Below are 24,890 nucleotides of genomic sequence, written 5' to 3'. Positions count from 1 at the left end.
ATATATAAAGCTGTCTATTTATTTATTTATTGATACCTCGTTTTTCCTTTTTTGCGAGCTCCGCTTTTTGGATATTTTATATACAAATGAAATCTTTATTTCTGCCTGCTTATTTACTCTGCGAGATATATACCATATATATGCACAAAATATATAGATACCATAACCGTGAAATGTACACAAGCACGAGGACACATACACGTTAAAGCAGAGAAACAGGCATAAACTTTCTCACAAACAGAAACACATACACGATATTTCATATATTTTTGCACACTGGATACACTCTACGCATTTTTCATCTGTTTTGCACAAGCATCCACAGTCTGACAATAACATTGAATATTACGTGGAATCCTGCAAGTATTAGGTTGTCCGAAAAGTTTCTTTCGTTTTATAAAATGATAATAGACGAACAACAATTTCTGTTTTATATTATTTTATTGAATTAGGTATGATTCATTATATTTCTATTATTATGTTCGTGCATAATTCAATAAACTAATATAAAACAAAACACATTGTGCGTCTATTATTTCTTTATAAAATGAAAGAAGCATTTCGGACAATCCTATATATCACGCTTTTTAGATTATGTTTAGTGATATCGAAACTGTCGCTGATAATTTTGAAAAAGAACATGTATCGACGCGAATGAAATTGAGGAAAGCAAGGGACGTAATAGGTAGATTGAGAAGAGAAGAATGTCGAAAGGAGAACGATCGACGTGCAATGACTGTGGGTCATAAGTGACACGATCGTGCTTGGTTTTGGAACGTTCAATGTCCAATGTGTGGTATTGACACGTGCATTTACTATAAAATCAAACATTTGTCTTTTTAAATTTTTTAAAATATAAAATATGAAATATATAAGTTCTTTTAGATACCTGTTACAAAGATATATTATCATTAAAAATTATACAGATATATTATACGATATAATAATAATAAAAATGGCCTTTTTACGAGGCGTACGAAGATTAACTGTATATTTTTTTCTAATCGAATTATAATCACATTGTAGCTATAAATGCTATAATAGCTTTCATTTCACGAAGTATTGTGCCGTGGTATATTTTTTATTATATGAATTAAATTGCAGGCAACAAAAGAAAACAGTCGTTTACTATGAATTTATGGGTGCGGTAAATTTATGCGTAAACGAACAGGCACGCCTACTTTCATAGAAATGGACAGGAGCCTGATAAGAACAAGAAAATACGGAGATCGCCTTGTTAAATAGATGACATTCATTTGGCTGGAGATAAGATGGCGAAAACGTGTAACAGCATCGGCTTGTCTTATCGCGGAACGAACATCTCTCGTGTAAAACGTATCAATTAAAAAATCAAACATTTCGCTCTTGCTTCTAAAGTAAAGTCACGTCGGTTTAGTTTCCCGTTAACTGTGTGTACCGTCGGTGAGCAAATCGATAAGCCGAAGTCTGCAAATTCACGCACAACAGCACCTCTCCGCCGTTATAAAACCTTAAGATCAAGCTATCATTAAATATATCGATTCACCGAGATATTAACCATGATTAAACATTATTATTCATTTCTTGGAATATTGACTAACATGCTCAGCGAACGATCGACGTTCGACTGAAGAGAACACAAGAACCATTATTAATTATATACTTGTGCTGCAAGGTAGCGATTAACACGATCCGATTAACACGAGAATTTGTTGGAAGAAAAATTGTTATCGAAAATAATTCGGCGATTGCTCGTGAGTATGGAAACACTGTGTCTTGGCGAGATGCGATATCCTTCCACTGCTTTTGTTTTTTGATTACTTTGTTTTTAAAAATTGTTTCTAGAAATACATTAAAAAATAGCTAAGTTGGCGAAGTTTCGTGAAGAACCAAAGACAAAACATTGAGGAGAAATGTTTTGGCAATAGTTTCTGTTTATATTTGGTATTTTAATATTATGTCAATGTTTTTGAAATTTAGGAGAAAATTAAAAACACCTATGTTTAGCCTGAAAACCTTTAGCCTAAAGAAAAGAGGAAAACAATAGTGCTAAACATAGATAGGATTGATTGAGAATGTACAGATTACACACATGTATATACTACTACGTAGACATTCTACTAAGAAGTATATAATACGACTATTACGTAGACATTGTACTAAGAAGCATATAATACGACTATTACGTAGACATTCTGCTAAGAAGCATATAATATGACTTTTAATAATCTGTCCCAAGTATTCTTCTTCTATATTTTTCACATGCATCACACTCTCATAGAAAGAAGACTACAAAGAAAACACCCCACTGACTTCACTAAAGAAATAAAATAGTCAAACTCGAAGATGGTACCCCGCTGGGATTAGTCATCCACGTGTTATTTAGCAATTAAGTTAAAAAGATTTACCAAATTACCAGCTGGACAAATTGTAAAGTGCAAATTAAATAATAAAAAAAAATTTGTTTTCTTCAATACCACTACTGCCCCCTTCAAATTTAATGCTCGAACATGGTATCCCGCTGGGGGTAGCCATCCACGTGTTATTTAGCAATTAAGTTAAAAAGATTTATGAAATTTCCAGCTGGAAAAAAATTGTAAAGTGCAAATTAAATAATAAAAAAAAATTTGCTTTCTTCAATACCACTACTGCCCCCTTCAAATTTAACGCTCGAACATGGTATCCCGCTGGGGGTAGCCATCCACATGTTATTTAGCAATTAAGTTAAAAAGATTTACCAAATGTCCAGCTGAACAAATTGTAAAATAGAAATTAAATAATAACTAAAAAGAAACATGCATCACAAACGACCGACGTTCGAATAGAAAAATAAAACGCATCATTAATTGTAAGGAAGAGATACTTTATTATCGATGTTATTAAAAAACGACATTTCCTGTGTTTTTAATATACTGTTAATACTTTTAAAATTAGGAAAAAAGTTATGAGGACGTGTGTTTGTTTCAAAACCAAACAGGAGAATAATTGTGGGGAGCATAGAATTGATCGACAATATACTCGACTTTGAAATGATTGATCGTAGAGGAAAGGTATAAAATATGAGCCGATATATTCTTCTTCCATATTTTTCGCATGTTTCACGCACGATCGACGTCCGTCTAAAAGCTTTCTCCAATAAATCCTGGCAAACATAGAATTAATTGACAATATACTCGACTTTAAGACTGATTCTACGTAACAAGCATAAGATGTGCAAATCGACGTTCGAATAAAATCTTTCTCCGATGAAACGCATTGTCAAAAACGACACGTTGATTAACGTGCTTCGTCGACGATCGATGTTTGAACGAACACACAGAAGAAAAAGAATCTTTGGCGAAGAGACAGTGGAAAACCGACTGGCTGAAGTTACGCGGTGCGTTTTCCCCGAAGAAGGTATCGAATAAAATCGAATCAACGCCGGATTGTGTTGAACGAGACGATCGCAGCGAATGATAGAAGGTGGGAAAAATATTTGGCAAACGCAAGGAATGAACGATATCCGCTCGGTCTGCTTCCTTTCTCACATTGCGCAGGCATCTCGACTCGGCTGGTCGAGCTAACGGAACCATCCCCAGACGTTTTGTCCATCTTTTCTTTCGACCAACCGGCCGCCTCTAGAGAGTTAGGCTGCAGCTACATAATATACCGAAACAGCTGACCGACAACCGGTGACCGGCCTTTCTATAGTGTGTAAGTATGCGTACAGAAGACTATACACTGGTGCTCGTGAATATACGTGGACAGTTTGGTCGATTTGCAATAAGTAGACCGCGGGTGTCCATGCAAATTAATATTTTTATAAACTCGACCGAAGGAGCGCAACCCCAATGAACATTCGTTTCGCTCTCTAAATAGCAACAATGAATATTTTACTTTGAATATATTGTACACTTTCGCTCTGCGTCTCTGCGCATTGAATTCTTTTCATATAATTTGATATTATATACGTCGGAGATGAAAGGACATCGGGGCCTTTCTTTTGCAATTTTTGTGAAGATCCCCAATATTTTAGACCTTTCATTATAGCGATACTTGAATAATAAAACTTAGAAGTAGTTGTTTATGTTTTAATCCGATTATGTGTGCCCGAGAATTATGACAATAGGCTTGCGCTCGAAGTGACACAACGGATCGCATCCACGGTCACGGGATGGACGTTTTTACCTAACAGAGGTATGGAGTAATTGTATAGCTCTCCTCAAAAATATAGTTGACCCGAGGGGTACAGAGATGTACGGAGAAGAGTACATAAGTTTATTTTTATTTAATAATTTCAATTCACAATTTGTCCATGTTGAGGTTATTAGATGTATAATGAGAGAGACGCGTGGATAAATTATAAGGTAGAAAAATATATTTGAAATACGGAAATGAAAGATACAAAAATTGAAATAATAATATGAGCTGGTCCAGATCCGCACGCTAGCAGTGTTACTCTATAACTGAAAAAGCCTGAAGCCAACGTCGCCTTTCGACTGTTTATGGCCTGCCTTCGTCGCAGTCTTTTGTCTATGCGCTGTCGATGGCTTCAATGCTTTAGAAAGCTAAAAAGACCAGATGTAGAGTTTTCTTAAAAGCAGTGACCTTCAACAGTCCAATTTGGACATTTGGTGAATTTTTTTAGCTGTTTGATTATCGTGTGGGTGGCTACCCCCAGCGGGTACCATCTTCGTGTTTGTTAGGTTATATCCTTTGTGAGATCTGCTGGGTGTTTCCTTTTCAGAGTATATAAGTACAGTTCGACTTGGACAGAAGAAGTTAGTTGAGTTCTACTTGCACTGTGGGCAAGTAAGTTGACTTCTACCTGTGGACGAGTAAGTTGAGTTACACTTGAATTGTGGACCAGTGAGCTCAGTTCGACTTGGACTTTGGAAGAAAGCACATTTGCTACCCCGTTGACCGTGGATTCGTTATTGAGCCTAGGATCATTGCCATGAGCATCTCGAGTATCTAATTACCACGGTTACTCGTCAAATTCTGTAATAATCATATTTGTGCTAGTCAATATCTTCTCTATTGCATAACAACAATGTCTAATCCAAATGAAGATTCGTTACACGCTCCTAATCTGAATGAGATCTCGACATATATATAAGGCTTCATGAACGCATCAACATTCGCATTGACAACAGGCGGATGTCGTCAAGATACAATGTGAGTTAATGATAAACTAAGAGCCAGAGCTAATACTTGCGATACCATCTTCTTGAGGAATCAACGCACATGTTTTATGCGAGGTATAAATTGTTTATTCGAAATCTTGCCGATGGTATGTTAAAGTTAAGTTAGTATAAGATTCGTCCAAGTGCTACCTAAGTGGAAATATTGTCAGAATCGTGATAATCTGTCTGTTAAGTTGGGAGAATCTTCTCTGTCGTAGCTATACAGTTGGACACTGAAACGAGCGGAGGATGATGAACCGTTCCATAACGTTCGACGCTTTAGATGCTAATTTCTTCATTCTGTATTAAGTATATATAGTAACTATATCAACTTTTGTTGAAGTGAAGTTTGTCTTATCACAAGGATAAAAAATCTCGTGTCCTTCTATTCGTATTTTTGAAACAGTATTTATTTTGTCGATAGTAAGCAAGTGTCCACGTACTTCTAAACAGTAGCGTCAAATGTTGTGCGTTTGTCAAGGAAACTATCTTTATCTTATCTTTATCTTTATCGTACAATTATTATTAATGTATTTTTAAACGAACTCAGAAGAATCGGAGCTATTGACTGATAAAAATCTTGGGATAAAATTAGAAATTAAATTTAGAAAGCAGAAACTAGAAAACTCACAATTTTTTCAACGTCGAGAAGATAGCAAAGACGGTATCGATGCTTACGTGGAAGCTACAAGTTTTTATTTAATTCACATTGAGCCTACCATTTTTATCATTTGCTATATTACTTCGAGTAATCTCATTTCCATATTCTGTATTCTTACATTCTCATATTTTTTCGTGTTCTATTTCATTTCATTGCATTCTTCGTGTTATTTCATGCAAGTAAAACAGGTGTATGTAACTTTTGTAACGTCGTATCTTCTACTACCTTTTTTCTTGACAACGGCGAGGATGAATAAACTGTGTTACAATTTAAAGACACGTGTCTTGGTACCTCAGAAAAATTCGTCCAGTTCGTTTTACTATAACATTTTGCATTTAAGAGCTGTGTGTAGACTTAAGTAGTCACTGACTGTGTACATATATGCATGTAAAAGAGAATACACGTATACATAGTAATACGTACTTGAGCAAACGTGATAAGGCGGCCTTAACACTCAACTGGAGAAATTACAAGCCACTCGTAATCGTTTAAGCCGATCTATAATGGCAGACTAATTTTCCCTGCAGTTCGATAAACATAGTTGCAATCGTCGTTTTTCAAGTAGAATACAAATGGGATATAATTTCGCGGTAGAAATATATATAACTTTTCTATTTTCCTATTCGAGGCAATTATTACCATCTGCTTGGCGACATAAAAAAATGCATATATATATATATATATATATATACGTAATATCGTGGACGAGGGGCCTGGGGGGTGTCGTGCGGATTGTAAACAAACGGTTGCTGAGCATGTGCGTAGTGTGGCTAAGACAAAAAACAAGGGGTTGCTAGAGGACAATAAACGAATTAACAGCAATATGAGCTGAGAAGTCATAGAGTGCGGAATGCGTTGTCGAGATAGTGTTGTTAGAGTTGTTGAGAGACAGTCGAATCTGTGTTGACGAGAGTTGTTAATTAATTATCTAGTTGTTTTAATTATTATACATTGCTGCAATTAGTTCATGTTAAATAACCATTGTTTCCTGCTTGATTAACATCTGTTTAATCCACTTATCATTAATAAACTAATCATAATAATTTACTATATATATGTCGGAGATGAAAGGGCACCGGAGCCTTTCCTTTGGAATTTTGGAAAAATCCTCTAATACTTTAGCCTAGACTCTATCACAGCCGTAATCAAGCAATTGTTGTCATTCAATCCGATTGTATTTGTTCGAGATTCGTGATAGTGGGATTGGGCTCGAGATGACACAACTGGTCGCCGAACGTAGCCACGGTCACGGGATGGACGTTTTGCCTGACGGAGGTGTGCAGTGGTTGTATGGTTCTCCCTAGAAATGTGGTTGTGGCGGCATACGACCTCGAGAACGGGCTTGGTCACGTGTGATTTTGCCTCGGAGGTGTCGATATAATGGGACACACGTTGTATTAATAATCAAACTCCAGGCAGGAACTGCCTAGCAACGGCGNATTGGAACTTTCTCGATGCTTCCAACCAGTATATAACAAACGAACGCAATCGTAAAGAGAGGAAAATTTTCATCAGTCTATTATTCGTGCGATCGCCTTGGAAAGTTACATATCGAGCAGTATATACCGAGCGTCTCAGCAAACGTATTTTGTGCTTCAAAGTATTCTACGTTTAGTAAAGAGTCATCCCGTTGACCGTAGATTCGTTATCGAACCCAAGAACATTGTCAATAGCATCTCGCCTGTCTAAACACCACGGTTATTCGTCAAACTTTGTAAAAAGTCACATTTATACCTGTAAATATAACCTCTGTTGTACAAAACGATGGCTAATTCAAGTGAAGAATTGTTACGCGCCCTCAATTACATATATAACTATTATATAACTACTATACTACTATGTATACTACATATATAACAAAAATACATATAATAATATATAATAACATATATATGTAATAATAATAATAATAAAATATATATATATAAGAAACAAGAAGAAACTGTAGGATTTAACAAGAGTTTGCACGTTGCTTATTGAAATATCTTGCAAGCTCGAACCATTTTCATAAAAAAAAAAAAAACAATGCAACGTAAATGCTCAAATGTACATCTGATCCTTAATCTAGCAGCGAATATTTAACAGAGAATTAACACGTAAAATTTATAAATTTGCAAGTTCCGTAAGCTCCTCTCGTTCGAATATCTCAATATCTGCCAGCGCAGTTCCTCCCACATCTAAAATTGTAAAACGTTAATAAAATATAGCTTTCAAATATAAATTATATTACAATAAAACGTGCTTGAAAAATTTCCCAAAAATTGCGATGGTATTCGACGAGAGGCTGAATGGACTCCGGAAGAAAATACACGCACGTTATGTGTAACTCATCGCAAACTTCGACGATTAATGGGTCAGCGGCGTACGGTAAAGGCGTTTATATACTGCAAAACCTGTAACTTCTCTTATTTACTCTGCGCCAAGTACCATTGAACGCGGGTATGATAAATATTCGGGTAGATCCAGCCAGACTTCCGCATTCTCTTTAGCCCCAGTCCTGGCCGCAGAATTCGAGAGATGCGTGAACTGCTTCAACGTGCACTCGCGTGTTAATGAACGATCGACCAACAACGAAAGCAAGTGATTTTTATGCATTTTTTCTGGACTATCAACTACGTGGAACTAGATCTTCTTCGCATGTAAATAGATAACCTTCAAGTAGAAATGTAATTCTTTTATTTCAGTTCTTCTTATTGTTTGTTCTGTATCATGCGAGTCTTGCGATCATCTTTGACAAGGTAATCATCGTTGGCGCGGGGCATTGCAGCTGTCGCAGTCATCAGAATGCAAAAGTTGAGGGATTTTCTTGAAATTGGCTAGTTTACGCTGGGATTGATTTTTCAAACAGAAACCACGAACAACTGGAAAGTTCTAGCGTTCGGAGGAAAAGTTTGCTTCTTTTGGCGGATAAACTGAGTTTGTATCGCTTGAAAAGATATTACAAGTAAATAGTCGAATAAGAATTTCGTGTTCAATTCCTGGAGATATTTGTATCGTTGTAAGGGAACGAACTTTGTCCTAAATTGATCAACCGATTAGTTTTCCAGTTATCGTGCAGTTAACGTTCAGTTTAACAATTTATTAAACGTGGCAGTTTAGGAAGATGAATAGAAATAAAAGAATTAAATTTGTGCTTCAAAACTATCCATTTATATCTGAAAAAGACCTAGTCCCATACAACTAATAGTCTAGAAATTGTTCGTAAAAATAGTTTGCCTTTATTGTCGTTACACGAGAATCCTCCCTTAAATGACAAAACTACGTCATAATGTTTGACATTTACGGACGCCAATTCTTTCATCGCATATTTATCTTTTAAAGGTCAACAGACGATATTAATAAACGACAAGAGAAATTGAAATAAAAAAAAAATTACATTTGTACTTCGAGATTATATTTACGTCCCAGGAAGGACCAGTTTCATATAATTAGTAGTTAGTCTAGAAAAAAGTTCATAGAAATCGTTTGCTTTTATTGTCGTTTCACGAGAATCCTCCCTTAAGGGGGTGTCCTGAATTAGAATATTCAAAAATAGCGTCTTTTTGTGATTTTTTTTAGAAGGTAAAGAAAGAAATGAAGTTATTGAATTTTGAGGTATGGTTTTATATATATTTAACGAATACAAAAAAATTTTTTTAAAGTAAAAAAAAAAATCATAACAGATTTCTAAGCCTATTTCATGGGCTGCAGTTTTCAAAATTTCAATATTTTTCTTCTCGATGAACTAAAAAAGTTTATTTAAATAACTGTTATAGCACCTTGAAGTTTATTCTTCCTTTTTATAAAACACATTTTTTCTTTAAACTCGCCAAAATTTTTAATTTCACACTATTTTCTGCCCTTTCTTTAGTTCACCCCCTTAAGGGTGACAAAATTGCGTCGCAGCAGTAAATTTGACATTTACGGGCGCCAATTCTTTTATCGCACATTTAACTTTTAAAGGTAAATACATATATAATAATAAATATTTTATAATAATAATAAAATTCTATATAATAATATATAATAATAATGATAAACGCTAAGAGGAATTGGAATAAAAAATCACGTTCGTACTGGTAGATTATATTTCTAAAGATTATATTTACATTTATTAAATTCGCATAACTACTAGTTAATCTAAACAAGTCATAGAAATCGAGTTGAAAAAATCGTTAGTCGTACGAACCTAATTTTCGATTATTCTGCCTTTTAAATGCGTCAAATTTTCTCCATTTAAATCGAACGTCTGGTAGATCGTTGACGATATGGAAATACTTGGAGGAAAATCTGAATGGCTTCAACGTGAAAGTCTTTTAAATAAAACCGTATATTTCTTAATCCATTGATACATTCGTGTGCATCGACTCACGAAACCGTATAAAACTCTTATGCATATGTTATACGCGTTATATAAAACATTTAGAATCATCATGATTATATCGGTGATCGAAATCGATCTAAAAATATGTACACAATCAGTCACAAAAGTGTTTATACAGCTTTTAACGAAGATTAATTTTGTTAGAATCGAACCGAACGACTTGAGCTTTTTTGTAGAAAATTGAAATTGATAGGAACAGGGATGAAGGTAGTAAAAATCGTCTTGTACAATTTTTTTTCTCTGGGCTTGTCATGAAAATTTAAACAACACATTTTGCATATTTATATCCGTTGTATGTATTCTGAAAATTTCATAAAAATCGGTTAACGTTGCCACGAGCTGCGAACGGTTAAAAATGGTAAAAATCGCAGTTTTTCGCAAATTTCAGCCTATACAAGTGTAACAAATTTAAAGAACCCTGCATCTTTCGATATATATAACCGGCATAAATCTAGAAAACGAACTTTTTACATTTTCGCTACGAGCTCGGATGAAAAAGTTACACGCGGTGACCTCCATTACTTTCATCGCCATTCCTACCGATCTCAATTTTCTCCAAATTTCTTTCACCCGTTATCCAGTGAACCAATCCTACCAGCTTCTCAAGAAACCTAAAGTCGTTTGGTCCAATTTCATCGAAGTTAGTCTGTTTTAAAAGGATGTACAAATACTTTCGCGACCGACCGTAGAAATTATGGAAGACGTCACTTAATTACAGAAGACACATATTGCGAACGTTTATTTAGCAAAAGATTAGTATACGTCATGAATAGTCGTCTTAAGCGGATAATAAACGTTGAAGAAGGTTCCATCGAACGTTGAGACTTATTTAACGTAATGTGGATAGTTGACTATTTAAATACTTTTGCAATCTCCCTCAGCATATACTTGAGTTAGATATCTATATCTTGTAATCTCTACACTGTCTTTCAGATTAATTTCGACCTTTACCGATATAAGCAGCATGGCCGAATCTTATAACGATGCTAATGTGAAGTTTCAGAATGCTTCGCGTAGCACACGTAATATTATATTCATCAAGGTGTGTATGAACGTTGCAATACTTTCGTAAGCCTTTTTATATTCTATATATATGTGGGAGATGTAGAGACATCGAGCATTTCTTTTGGAATACTTGGGCTCAAGGTGACGCAACTGGTCGCTGAACGTAGCCACGGTCACGGGATGAACGTTTAACCTGACAGAAGAAGTTCCGATATCGAGGGACACGCTGTATTAACGGACAAGTCCAGGCCAGGAGCAATATCGGCTCTATGCAGGACTGCCTAGCAACGGCGCCTGGAATTTTCTTGATATTTCTAATCAATATCTAATTGACAAATGAGATCCAAGCAGTCTTTTATTGAGTTCTCCTTGGAGAGTTGACGGATATCGGGGAGTCAGTCTAGAAGATACCAAGCGATACAGCTAGCGTAATTTGCGAAACAGAGAAAATACAAACTATTGTACAAAGAGTTTCCCGTTGATCGTGGATTCGTTTGAACCCAAGAATATTGTTAAAAGCGTTCGTTAAACTAATTTATTGTTAAACCTTGTAAAAGTTAGATCTATTCGTGTTAAACAATTTAAGTGTAATATAATTTAGTTAAGTTAAACAATGGTAAATCCAAATGAAGAATTAATACGCGCCCACAACTCAAATGATGATTCAACACAAAACTCTAATAATAATTCGACATATATATCAGTCTAGCGATAAGCATTGTATGTATTATAATCAATAAATTAATATACAATATATATATATCAATATACATCAATATAAATATAATAAAAAAATACAATACAAAGATGGACAGACTTGTTTCTAGCTTCCTAAATGTTACAACTGGTACTTCACTTGGATATGTACATTTTTACACGTTTGTATGCACGTTGCACACTATATTTTTGCACATTGTGTTATTTTAAGTCACTTATAAACACGTAAAAATCCGCTGTCTAGCGATAAGCATTGTATGTATTATAATCAATAAATTAATATACAATATATATATATATATATACATCAATATAAATATAATAAAAAAATACAATACAAAGATGGACAGACTTGTTTCTAGCTTCCTAAATATTATAACTGGTGCTTCACTTGGATATGTACATTTTTACACGTTTGTGTGCACGTTGCACACTATATTTTTGCAAATTATGTCCGTTTAAATCGCTTACACGTAAAAATCCTCAGTCTGGCGACGAGCATTGTATGTATTATAATCAATAAATTAATATACAATATATATATGTCAATATACGTCAATAGAAATACAATAAAAAAATGCAATATATATATACATTGTATATTGATTTATTGTTTATAATACTCATACAATGCTTATCGCTGGACTGCGGATTTTTACGTGTTACGTGTTTTACGTGTACATGATGTGCAAAAATATAGTGTGCAACTCGCGTACAAACGTGTAAGAATGTACATATACAAGCGAAACGCCGGTTGTAACATTTAGGAGGCTAGAAACAAGTCTCTCTGCCCATGTTCTGTTATTTCATTGGTCATATTCGCAAAAAGATAACAAAAATTCCAAGTCTACTTATCATGTACATTTTGTAATAAAAAAAAAAAGAATTAAATTGTTTCCATAGAAACATCGCTAATTTTGCAGACATTTTTACAAATCAAATGCTTCAACGCGTGGTTTCCTTACAGTCTGCGTTTCCTTCTTTTTTTTCTTTCTTTAAGAAATACGAGTTTCAAAATAAATATAATTTGCATCTGAAAGTTACATTTATAAGTTGCATCTGAAAGACGGTAACTCAACAATTAAGCAATAAACGTGCTTTCAGCGTGATCATATTTCTGCTTATTATCATCTTGCAATCTGAGTTGCCGAGTTGGGCGAGATAGCCGTGTCGTCGTCTAGCTTACAATTAGCATTTTGTTCGACGGCATTAAATTTCTCAGCATTTCGCGAGGATATTTAAAAAAACAACATTTCTCAAGAACAAATTATTCTGCGTTGCTTAACTACTCTGTGTTATTTAATTATTTAAAGGATCGTATCCTCCAAATACGCTACCAATTTTCTAAACCAACTTTTCCAGCATTGATAGAGAACATTGATACGATAAAACAAATAGAATTCACGTGTCTTCCATGAGTGCGTATGTGTTTGTACGTGTGCAGAAGGCTTTGCAGAAAATTGCCAATGTCCCAGTGTTCCAGTCGACAGTGTAGGAGACTGTCATGACTGTTTCGCGTCGAAGAAACCGCCCGATAGTCAGTCGCAACTGTAATATCGCCAGAAGAAGACGTATTTTACAGTGGTTTTAAAAAAACGTCTTCTTTCGCACTGTGTTGGCTATTGTTGTGTATTGCATATTGCATTGTTGTAAATCCTAAACTATAGAGTTTTTCAATTCCCCGTGCAATTTCTTAAAACCAAAGCCCAACGCGATTTACCTCTAACTTTCTCGAAACCTTGAAACTCCTTCTCCAAGCGATTGTCTCGCAGCATTAGCTTTGTATTCCCGAAAGTCAATCCGCGTCGATAAATAAAAAATAAATAATCGTTACTTTAATAAATAAAATAAATCGTTACTTTTTTTAGATCCATCCACAACGACCCTGGAAACAATTAATCCTCAACGATAAAACCTACTTCGATCAAATTATTGAATATTCTTTTAACAACATTAAACGAGTTGCTTGGTATATTTAATATACCTGATGTAATTTATTAAATATCAATTTATAAAATATTAAATACATATCAGGATACTGAAAATTATATCGTTCAGGGAAAGAATACTCGAATTAATCACATTGCGAACTTCGTGCAGAGATTGGTCAAATTTCGACGTACGTATCACGAACATGGAACGAGTATTTGCTTCCTACGTTTATTCCTACGTTACATCATATTCTTCGTTCTTCTGAATGAATAGCTCGACCGACTTCTAGGAATGTGATTTCAACAATGAAAATCATGACGCTGTTTCTTGCCCGCTATCCTTGTAAATAACACTCGGTCGTGTTGAATTATACTTTAAGGCCAGATCGAACAGAGAGTATTGGAAAAGATTGGATCTCGTACGACGTTGAATAATTATATATTCCAGGCTCGTTTAATCGATCCTATCGAAACATATGTGCTCGAACGTTAAACAGCAGCCGCAAGCAACGTAAACTCGAGCCATGAGCTGAACAGAAGACAAGCTACTTCCTTTTTCTCCTCCTCTGTCTATAGGATCTTACGATTTCCTTCCCGCGCTGCTAAAACGAACATTTCCACTCGGGAAATTGCGCGAATAATAGCCGCGTAAAATACATCGTCGTCAGGTGTGTTTCTCGCGAACGAAATCTGCTCGAGATTTGCAAAATCCCATCGTTGATAACGCGCCCACACGAATTTATAACGCCGTTTGATACCAGGAAAAACACAGATATAAATTACTTTTCATACGAATGCGTTAAAAAATGTGGAGCATCGAGAGCCGTGACGTTATATCGCAATTACCTGCTATTTAGAAATTTCTTCAGATAAGATTACTTGACATTGCCGGGCATTTTTATGCCGAAACAAACGCAAGACTAAATCATTAGGATTTTAGGATTAATTCGAAGACAGTACGATCTGATTTTCCGACCAAAGGTACGCCGATCGATATCGTAATTCTGAAAAGTATGTGATAGTGGAATCTACAAGTGGAACATACGCTACTACTGATCTGATATCTGTAACTATTACATAATATATTACAGCGTATACAAGGAAGACTGTAATATTTTATGCTGTTTGTATAAACAAGGAATTTACAATTGTCAGCTGAACAAAACGAGTGCGTCTTGTTACGTATCGTGTTGTTTGTATTGCGTTTAACACGGCAATAGTTTGTCAGGTTTGATTAGATAACATTTTATTTACTAACTCATTGACTGATTTGTTGCTCTTGTGAGAAAATTTAGTGACAATATTCTATATGCACAATTATATATGCACAATATACGATAGCAATGATAAAATAAAATAATCTCCTTGGATCGCGACACGTTAAAAGTAGTTACATAACAAAATGCCACTTAACTGTCTTAACACTAGAACTACCGATAGTTAACACGAAGCTATTTCAAAATGACTGATCTTTAAAAAAACGTAATGATAGAATACTTTTATATTTATTGATTTATTACTTTCTTACAGAAGCAATTCCACGTTATGTAGCACATTTTTGGTATTTTTAATCCATCTGGGACCATCATCCCTAAACGAGGGTCGATACATTTATAAAATTGTAGAACCAGTCGTTTTGATTGCTGTGATATTTCTGATGTTAGCATCTAGCGATCTAGCGATCGATCCGGAATTTTCCTGATAACTGATATCGTCATATCGAATGATAGGCGGTAAAAATTTTGAAAACGTGTGGCAAATTGTACAAAACGAGGAAACTGGTTAATTGGGGTTCCATAAACAGATTGCAGGACTCCTGTACACTTCGACAAGTACCAGACATTTTAACTGGTATTGGTATAAGTAGCGTTGATACAAAATTATTTTCAGTTTGAATACATAAAAAACAAAATAAAATTCATTATATTATTCCTTTAGTTATCGTTACATAATTGCGAAAAAAAAAATATAACATGAAGTAGGAATTTAAAAATAAAATTGTAAAACCAGTCAATTTGACTGGTGTGGTAGTTCTGGTGTTAACTCGTCGATAGGACGTGAATATCCAGCACCAGGTATAGCATAAATTGTTCTTAAATTTCCAAAAGATTCCCCTTCTCCTCTTTCATCCATAAAAAATTTGAGAAAATAATGCAACTGCAGGTAGAATTAAAATGTAAGTTTCAGGATTAAATATAATGGTAAAAAATTCAGAATATAATACTAAAAGGATATAAAGTAGGATGATAATAATTCTTTGCACACCAGCAACGATAAAGTAAAATAGTCTCGTTAGGTCCTGCGCGTTCCAAGTACCACCGATACAACGAAGTATCGTTCGATTCTCCGATGCAACGATAAAATTTCATTTCCACGCTTTCGACGCGTAAAACGTGCATTTTAAAAGAGCGGATACGTAATTCATAGGACGACCACGTTATTCGCAACTTTTACGTTTTCTCGTTCCGCGCGTTTCCTTTATTTCGTCGAGACAATTACCATGTAAATTATTAAGCGGACAAGGGGACTGAAAGCTGAAGTTCGCGAGAGAACGTCGGCGGCTAGCAGTTACGAGAACAAGACCGTGTACGGCGTATGGCAAGAAATTAAATGGAAATCGGAGTGACGTAGCTGCGTGTTTGGAATATATGAACTTGTTCTATAGTTGAACAACGATCGGACAGTGGACAACGTTGAGGAAGAAAGGTGTGGCTGGTATATTCGTGAACGCGTATCGACAACATTCTGTGTATCGCGTAGCTGCATATGAAGCTGCATTTGCTTTCTCTCGCAGAAAAATACGAGGAATGAACGGCAACACATCGAAACCAGCTGGCTGCTGGAACGAGCAAAACTCTCATAGAAAGAAGACTAAAGAGAAAATACCCCACTGACCTCACTAAAGAAATAAACTAGTCAAACTCGAAGATGGTATCTCCTTGGGAGTAGCCACCCACGTGTTATTTAGCAGTTAAGTTAGAAAAATTTAATAATGTCCAGCCGGACAAATTGTAAAGTGCAAATTAAATAATAAAAAAAGAATTTGCTTTCTCCAATACCATTGCCCACTACTCGCTTCAAATTTAAAGCTCGAATCCCGCTGGGGGTAGCCACCCACGTGTTATTTAGCAATAAAACTGGAAAAATTTACCAAATGTTCAGCTGGACAAATTGTAAAGTGCAAATTAAATAATAATACAAAAAATTTGCTTTCTCCAATACCACTGCTCACTACTTGCTTCAGATTTAAAGCTCAAATCCCGCTGGGGGTAGCCACCCACGTGTTATTTAGCAGTCAAGTTAAAAAAATTTAATAATGTCCAGCCGGACAAATTGTAAAGTGCAAATTAAATAATAAACAAAAAAGTTTGCTTTCTTCAATACCACTGCCTACTGCCCGCTTCAAATTTAAAGCTCGAACATAGTATCCCGCTGGGGGTAGCCACCCACGTGTTATTTAGCAATAAAACTGGAAAAATTTACCGAATGTTCAGCTGGACAAATTGTAAAGTGCAAATTAAATAATTAAAAAAAAATGTTAAGCAACGTCTTTAAAACGTCGCTAACTAATTTAAAGCTCGCGATTCTGTGGATTTATTCTAACCGTTGATTAGCTTCGTTGTTTTAGATTTACAGGAGTCGTCGGTTTCAGAAGTCAAACACTCTTCCTCTGCTTTTTCGATTTTTACCGATTAATTAATCTCATTGTTTTAGGTTTATAACGACCATCAGCTCTCAAGAGAATACGTTTTATGTTTCAATACCATGATTTCGTTCTATATATTGCAGGAATTTCATTGCACATAATAGAGTCAGTGAATTTGCATTTCTCCTAGCGAATACGTCTGTTTCCGTGGAAATTCTTCTGCAAGGTTGGCCAGTTTCGCTTGCTCGTGCTACTATCACGCAATTGTTAGCGATGTGATAAGCAAAGAAAATAAATGTTGCGCGCAAACTGTCTCGTTCGATCGTGTTAGATAAATTGTATAAACTGTAAAACAATGCGTAGTATAATACCAGCGGCAATTGCGATCGCTGATAAAAATTGGATTATTATGGTCGTCAATGAAAAAGAATTTAGACGCATACAATTAAAACCGCGTGTATCCGCCAACGCGTATGCTAATTGATAAGGTACTAGATGGGCTCCATATTAGGTTCGGCGGAATCATCGAGACCTTACGACATTGCCATGGAAGACGTACTTATTTGGAATTCAAATTGTGGAAGAATATGCTGAAACCCTCGTTCATTTTCATCGTACCAAGTATAGACATTAAAGGTTATTAATTATTTAAGCGTTCAAGTGTTAAACATTAAATAGAGAAAATATTTCAACTAAAAATGCTCGTTTTTCCTAGAATTTATTATTGTAAATTTCTTGATTGAAACCATCATTCGTATGAATAAACAAAATACAAAAGTTTGAGATACCCTGCACGGGTGTAGAATGGCAAATTTTTCTCGTCCCCGCTGCGATCTCTGAATTTTTATTAAAATTGATTCAATTTTATTTAAAGAAGGAAACGTTTGACACAAAACGGAAACGAGAAATTGTGCGTACCAATAACAATTTTACATCTTTTATCTTTTTAACACTAGAACTACCGATAGTTAACACGAAGCTATTTCAAAATGACTGGTCATTAAAAAATACGTAATAATAGAATACTTTTATATTTATCAATTTATTACTTTCTTACAGAAGCAATTCCACGTTATGTAGCACATTTTTAGTATTTTTAATCCATCTGGGACCATCATCCCTAAATAAGGTTTGACAAATTTATAAAATTGTAGAGCCAGTCATTTTGACTGCTGTGGTATTTCTAGTGTTAGCATCTAGCGATCGATTCGAAATTTTCCTGATAACTGATATCATCATATCGAATGATACGCAGTAAAAATTTTCAAAACGTGTGGGAGATTGTACAAAACGAGGAAACTGATTAATTGGGGTTCCATAAACAGATTGCAGTACTCCTGTACACTTTGACAAGTATCAACACAACAAGCATAGAAAGAAGACTGAAAAGGAAACACCTAGCAGATCTCACAAAGGATATAATCTAACAAACACGAAGATTATACCCCGCTGGGGATAGCCACCCACACGATAATCAAACAGCTAAAAAATTTCACCAAATGTGCAAATTGGACAAATTGTGAATGTAAATTATTAAATAAAAAAAAAACTTTGACAAGTACCAGTCATTTTCACTGCTACTGGTATAAGTAGCCTTAATACGAAATTATTTTCAGTTTGAATACATAAAAAACAAAATAAAATTCATTATATCATTCCTTTAGTTATCGTTGCGAAAGTCATTACATCATCGCGGAGAAGACATATAACACGAAGTAGGAATTTGAAAATAAAATTGTAAAACCAGTCAGTTTGACTGGTGCGGTAGTTCTAGTGTTAAATTTGCAATATTTTTCGCCTATAGAAAAGCAGAATTGGGTGAAAAGTTAGCGAAATAACGCAGCAGCCGTTTCTTCTCCTCGCCGAAGAGAGGAACACATTAATTGCGTCTTGAATTGGTATTTTGCAAAAACACCGAGCGCGTGCTATCAGAAGTAAACAGATCTACGTTTTTAACACAACGATTGAGATAATGTTATAACTTTATAAATTCACGCAGTACAAATTATCATAGTAGAAGGAATTATCTTTCCATGCTACATACGAATCGCCGAAGATTAATGGGGCGTAAGCACAACTCGAGTAAAATATGCAATTGAGTAAACGCGTGAAAAAGGTGAGCAGCGTTCCGAGTGAACGGTGCGATGAAAAATTATGCAACATCACGTCTGCTAATAAAGAAAACTGTGCTATGAGTCACAATCTCGCGTACATCATTGCACACTGCATCGATTATGTCATACGCGTTTTCGTATTCTCATATTCCGAACGTTGTTCGTCGGAATAACTAGCAAGTGGCTGTTGTGAGCATAGCAGTCGTCAACATTGACAGAACGTGAATAGCAGCGACGATACCAGTGGAACAATACCGACTATTCTATCACAACGTGGACATTGGTCCTTGACAGTAAATAACGTTGCCTGCGATAATAAACAAAGGTCAATTTAACGTTTCTGTCGAACATCGAATCGGAACAATTTGTTGCACGATTTTCTTTGGATATGCATTCGGATATCAACTGTGTGGCACGATAAAAACAATTCAATATGAGTTTCTGCGTGCGGTAAGCAGCTTGTAAAAGTGTTCGGTCAGATACATTTTTCATTTTAGATTCCAAAGGCGATGCTTAAAAAATATTGACTAATACTAACTATTATATAATTAACTATTGAAAAATAACTATTGAATAATTCTAACTAATATTGTAAACTACCATTCGATCGAAAATATCGTATTCATCGTTCTACAAATAGCGTGATACGTGTGCGTCAGAAGCTGTTAGCAAATTTTACGATCTGAAAAGGTGTCGCTGTGTATCTTTAACGAATATAATATAAACATTGAGCGTTCCGTGAAAATGAGTCTGAAATAATCGAAACGAAACTTGATACAAGAGAAACTGGATAAGGAAAATACGAAGAATCTTCTCGCAGTAGATTAAAATTAATTTTCCCATTGTGTTATATATTTAATCGTACAACGAAACAAAGGATCGTTTTGCATAGAGTAAATTTTAAGTAAATTTTATTTAAAAGCATTATTTTACATATGTTTTTTCCTTTTTCTTTTTAGACAACGTCCGAAAAATTCAACGACTAGTTACATAATTAGACACGACGTGAAATTTATTTTTGAAACAAATGAAATTTGAACTATCTTATTTTACGAAGGTTGGCTTAATTAGAATGTTGGGTATAGCAAACAACGAGTTGTGTCATGGCAAAGTGAAATGGAGATTATGGCCATATGATGCGAAATTCTATATTCTCATATGATAACAAGGTTATGCTGCGTAAAAATGCACCACGGTCAATTGGACGTTGCGAACATTCCATGTCAATAAAAATAAATTTAAATAATCCCTTCAATAGAATCCTAAACGTTTATGTCTTTAAAGGGAAATAATAATTTGTCTACGTAAATTGGCATATAAATTTTAGTGACTTTCATTATTAAATTTACATTACAATTATTAAGCAATTTAAAGCAATCCTTTTGCTATGATTTACTCAATAGTTCGAAAATATTATATATCCTACATTAAAAACAATTCTTCGGTCGAAGCATTGCTATGTACAAAAAGTTGACAAAATATTCAAGCAAAAACATCCACTGAAAACGCTTGATTTGTGTCACGTAATGTCACTGCAATGTTTAGTACATTTTCCACACGAGCCAAGAAAGAAAAAGATCCTTCCTCCACATTCTCTTATCGTACTTGAACTATTCTGACATCCTATAACGAAATCACATACAATTCCTTTGCAATCGTTTCCTTAGCAATTTTCCAACTACCATACGAACACGTACGTGAAAAGAAAATTACTCTGGCCAGTTCAACATTCTAATCCATCATTGATTATCTTACGACTTTCGTCTGCACGTACATCCATCGCCATTGGAATAGACTTGTTAAGTTTAATTCTCTTGTGTAGGATAAACTTGTTAAGTTGAAATTCTCTCAACAGCACACCAAAGTTATCAGACAATTTAACAAGTGCGAGAATATTTCAGAATACGTCAGAACGGATAGGTGAGCCACAAGAGTTAGCTGTTGATGGCCTAGCCTCGATCCTGTTCGTTATCCTGGACAACTAAGATATCCTGGAATATATTCTGTTCGCTTTGTTCGTTGCGGGATAACAAACCAGTTTGCACGTACGACGCTTCAATAACAAAATATCAATAAGAAATCTCAATCAATTTCAAAGAAATAATCAAGGACAAAAATTTCTATGTCGTATCTTGATCGTCGTGCGACACAAGGAGCAGCTACCTATGCGTTTTTATTTCAGAAGAAGGCGTGGGCCAATTTCCATCGAGAAACATCATCGAATAGAGGTGATACATTCGAATATCAACTGCGGTTGTCTCGATTTTAAAGCCGCCTACACGCGCTCCATCAAACACGTTGCAACGAAGCTTTGTGAGATTTCGTGATACGATAGGTTGCAATTGCAGGTTGTGTAGACTGATGTCGGCGGGTCGGTATCGCCTTGCATCGACACGCTATTCATATCGATACTGAACATTCCAGTCTTAAGGACTTGTTAGACTTAGCTATCGTCTACCATCGGTGGACGCTGAGTGTTCATGCATTTGTGGAAGATTTAAGCACGCCGAAAGCTACTTGTTGCAATATTTAGAGGAGGAGACAAGCTTTGTCTGGCTTTCTTTCATTAGATTCGAACAATTGTAGAAACATCTGTCGTGTGAATTATCAGGCCTAAATACTAGTGAGTCTTCAGATTCGATTGCAAAGTGGATCGCTATAATTTGACAATTATTAGAAGCTTTCGTCCTTCGTTTTTTACTGTTGAGATTATCTGATGGAATAGGGAGGAACGCGTGGATGAATGTGTAATAGAAATATATTTAATTTCAGTAAGTACAAGTATAATGTATGTCAATCCAGATCCGCACGCTGGCAGCGTTACGTTACAACACAGCTCCGAAGCCATGGGCCTATGGGTATTTATATATTTTTTTTATTATTTAATTTGTACTTTACAATTTGTGCAGTTGAACATTCGGGGAATTTTTCTAGCTTTATTGCTAAATAATATGTGGATGGCTACCCCCAGCGGGATACCATCTTCGGGTCTATCTATCTTATTTCTTTAGTGAGGTCAGTGGGGTGGTTTCTCTTTAGTCTTCTTTTTATGAGAGTTTTGCTCGATTCAGCAGCCAGCTGGTTTGGATGTGTTGCCGTTCTTTCCTTGTATTTTTTACCTATCTGCCGATTTCTTCTTTGACCATTTGGTATTTTTAGGTCTCTGCGTATATCCTTCTTTCTGACGTACCATGGGACGTTAACTATTGTTCTCATTATCTTCGATTATAGCTACTCTAGTTTATTTATGTGACTCATTGTTGCTGTCCCCCATAGTGGTATTCTGTATGTCCGAATTGATTTTATTATCGTTTTGTAAATTTGTGTTTATTTACCATGCTGAGTTTAGAGTTTCTACTAGTTAGCCAGCACATCTGTCTTCTTTTTATCTGTATTTTGTCTATAATTGATTTAGTACGTTGCTTGTATGTAAGTTGTGTGTCTAAGTAGAATCTTAGGTATTTAACTTGCCTTGTTTGTGTTATGTGCGTACCATTCAGTTGGATATTTGGTGGTTTCCATTTTCATGGTGCAAATGTAATATGGTTGCATTTAATGAGGTTTGCTTTTATTTGTTTATCCTGTTACCATTTTTCTATTCTTGTGATATCCCCTTGTGGTAATGTAACTGCTGTTTCTGCATTAGTCTGCCTTACTAGTACAGCCGTGTCGTCCACGAATGCCAGTATTTTGCTGTTGGTAGTTGTTATAGTGTGTATAGTGTGTATAATTTTGGTCCTACGCTTCCTTGCGGTACCCTTGCCTTCATGTATTTATATAATTACGAAAACTGGCCTGTCTATACCCCGCTGCACCGCCTGTGCAAGGCTTGTTCCTAGAAAAGACTATGAGGCTGAGAGGCTCTTCGAATTAATTTAGTGCTAAACAATACTCAATGGCTTAATTTTGAGGACTAAGAAAACTAAACACTAGAGCAGATGTAGAGTTTCCTTAGAAGTGAGAATCACTTCAACATTTACAATTAGTACAAATTACTTTAGCACTGTGAATAACGATATTAAAGACGATTGAAGAAGATCGTTGCAAGACGACCAGACTCTTTTAAAAGCAGTTTCAACGTTATTACAAAATTACTAGCTACGTGTATGGTTCCGTAAGAGTCTGCGCGTGCATTCTCACGTGTTTCAGTTTGGTGTGTAAGCCGCTTAAAGGTTTAACAAACTCTATGTAAATCCTTATATTCACAAAAATTGAGAACCCCATTAATCAGATAGTACAAGAATTTACATAAATTTAGATGAACGAAAGAAATAACAATGAAGACACGTTTTCTAATTAAATTTTGAAACGGATCGTTCGACCTGGTAAGGTCTAGTAAGATTAATGTTAACGTGTTAACGAGTATCTGGAATTGATACAAGATAGAAAATTACGAGCTCCGCAACCCTGTGCCTCGGTCGCTCCCTAGCGATCAATCATGTTCCCCTGTAAATGCTCCTCGACATTCACAACCCTCACTTTAGGCGCTAGTTTATCCAGTATCATCCACGCTTCCTATAAGTGGTTTCTAGTGGTTGCCAGATAAACCTGCTCATTCCTGAAAGCATATCTCGTAGCTCCTAATGATCACGTAGCACTGCTTCATCTACCATCTCATCCCATCTCTCGGATCCCAGTGTTACATACGCCGACAGCTAACTAATCCTTTAGCGAAAGCGATGCTATTGTCACGTAGGAGACACAAGAAATCACGAAATTCACAGATCACCTCGCGTCGCAGTTCGAACGTTTCAGAAATAAGGCAAAGAACTGAACTCTTGATATATTTAGTGGTAAAAATTATCGTACGAATCCAACAGAGTGGCGGTTCAGAGTGTTAGAACAGAGAATGTCCAGAGCTGATCTTAGGAAGGTTTACATACTATTGGTTTGGCTCCCATGGAGAAGGTGTCGACGGGGGTGTCGCCAGGGCTCAAGTCAGAGATGACCACGCTGTTACTGTTTTCTGACACTGGAACACTCTCCATGTTGTCGTTTCAATGGTCTGCGGGATGTTCGTTAGGCCCCATTGGTTTTTCTATCGTTAATTTATGGCTCGGTGACACTATCTATGCTGCAGCTGTTGCAGCTGTTTTAATTAATCAAAGGAAATTTTTCTCACAAAGATGTTCGACCTGTTATCGTAGAAAATTTGCATTAGGTTGTCCCAAAAGTTTCTTTCGTTTCATAAGTGAAATAATAAATGCACAACATTTTTTATTTTATACTGTTTTATAGATTTATATATGATCCATTTTGTAGTGATGGAATAAAATAGATCAAACATAATTCAATGAAATAACATAAAA

The 24,890-nt window shown here is 35.5% G+C and overlaps 1 protein-coding gene and 1 long non-coding RNA gene across 5 annotated transcripts in view; one reads left to right on the top strand and one right to left on the bottom strand.

Moving 5' to 3' along the window:
- Positions 1 to 24,890, bottom strand: part of LOC122571672 (amphiphysin) — a 148,681-nt gene that overhangs the window by 72,465 nt on the left and 51,326 nt on the right. The window lies entirely within an intron of this gene.
- LOC122571678 lies at positions 19,440 to 20,902 on the top strand. Its single transcript, XR_006318174.1, has 2 exons — positions 19,440 to 20,031; positions 20,541 to 20,902. It is a non-coding gene; the product is annotated as an uncharacterized LOC122571678 (long non-coding RNA).

This window comes from Bombus pyrosoma, linkage group LG10 (assembly GCF_014825855.1).
Source record: "Bombus pyrosoma isolate SC7728 linkage group LG10, ASM1482585v1, whole genome shotgun sequence".
Classification (NCBI taxonomy): domain Eukaryota; kingdom Metazoa; phylum Arthropoda; class Insecta; order Hymenoptera; family Apidae; genus Bombus; species Bombus pyrosoma.
Note: the sequence above shows the minus strand (reverse complement) of the source record. Positions and strands in the feature narration are given on the sequence as shown.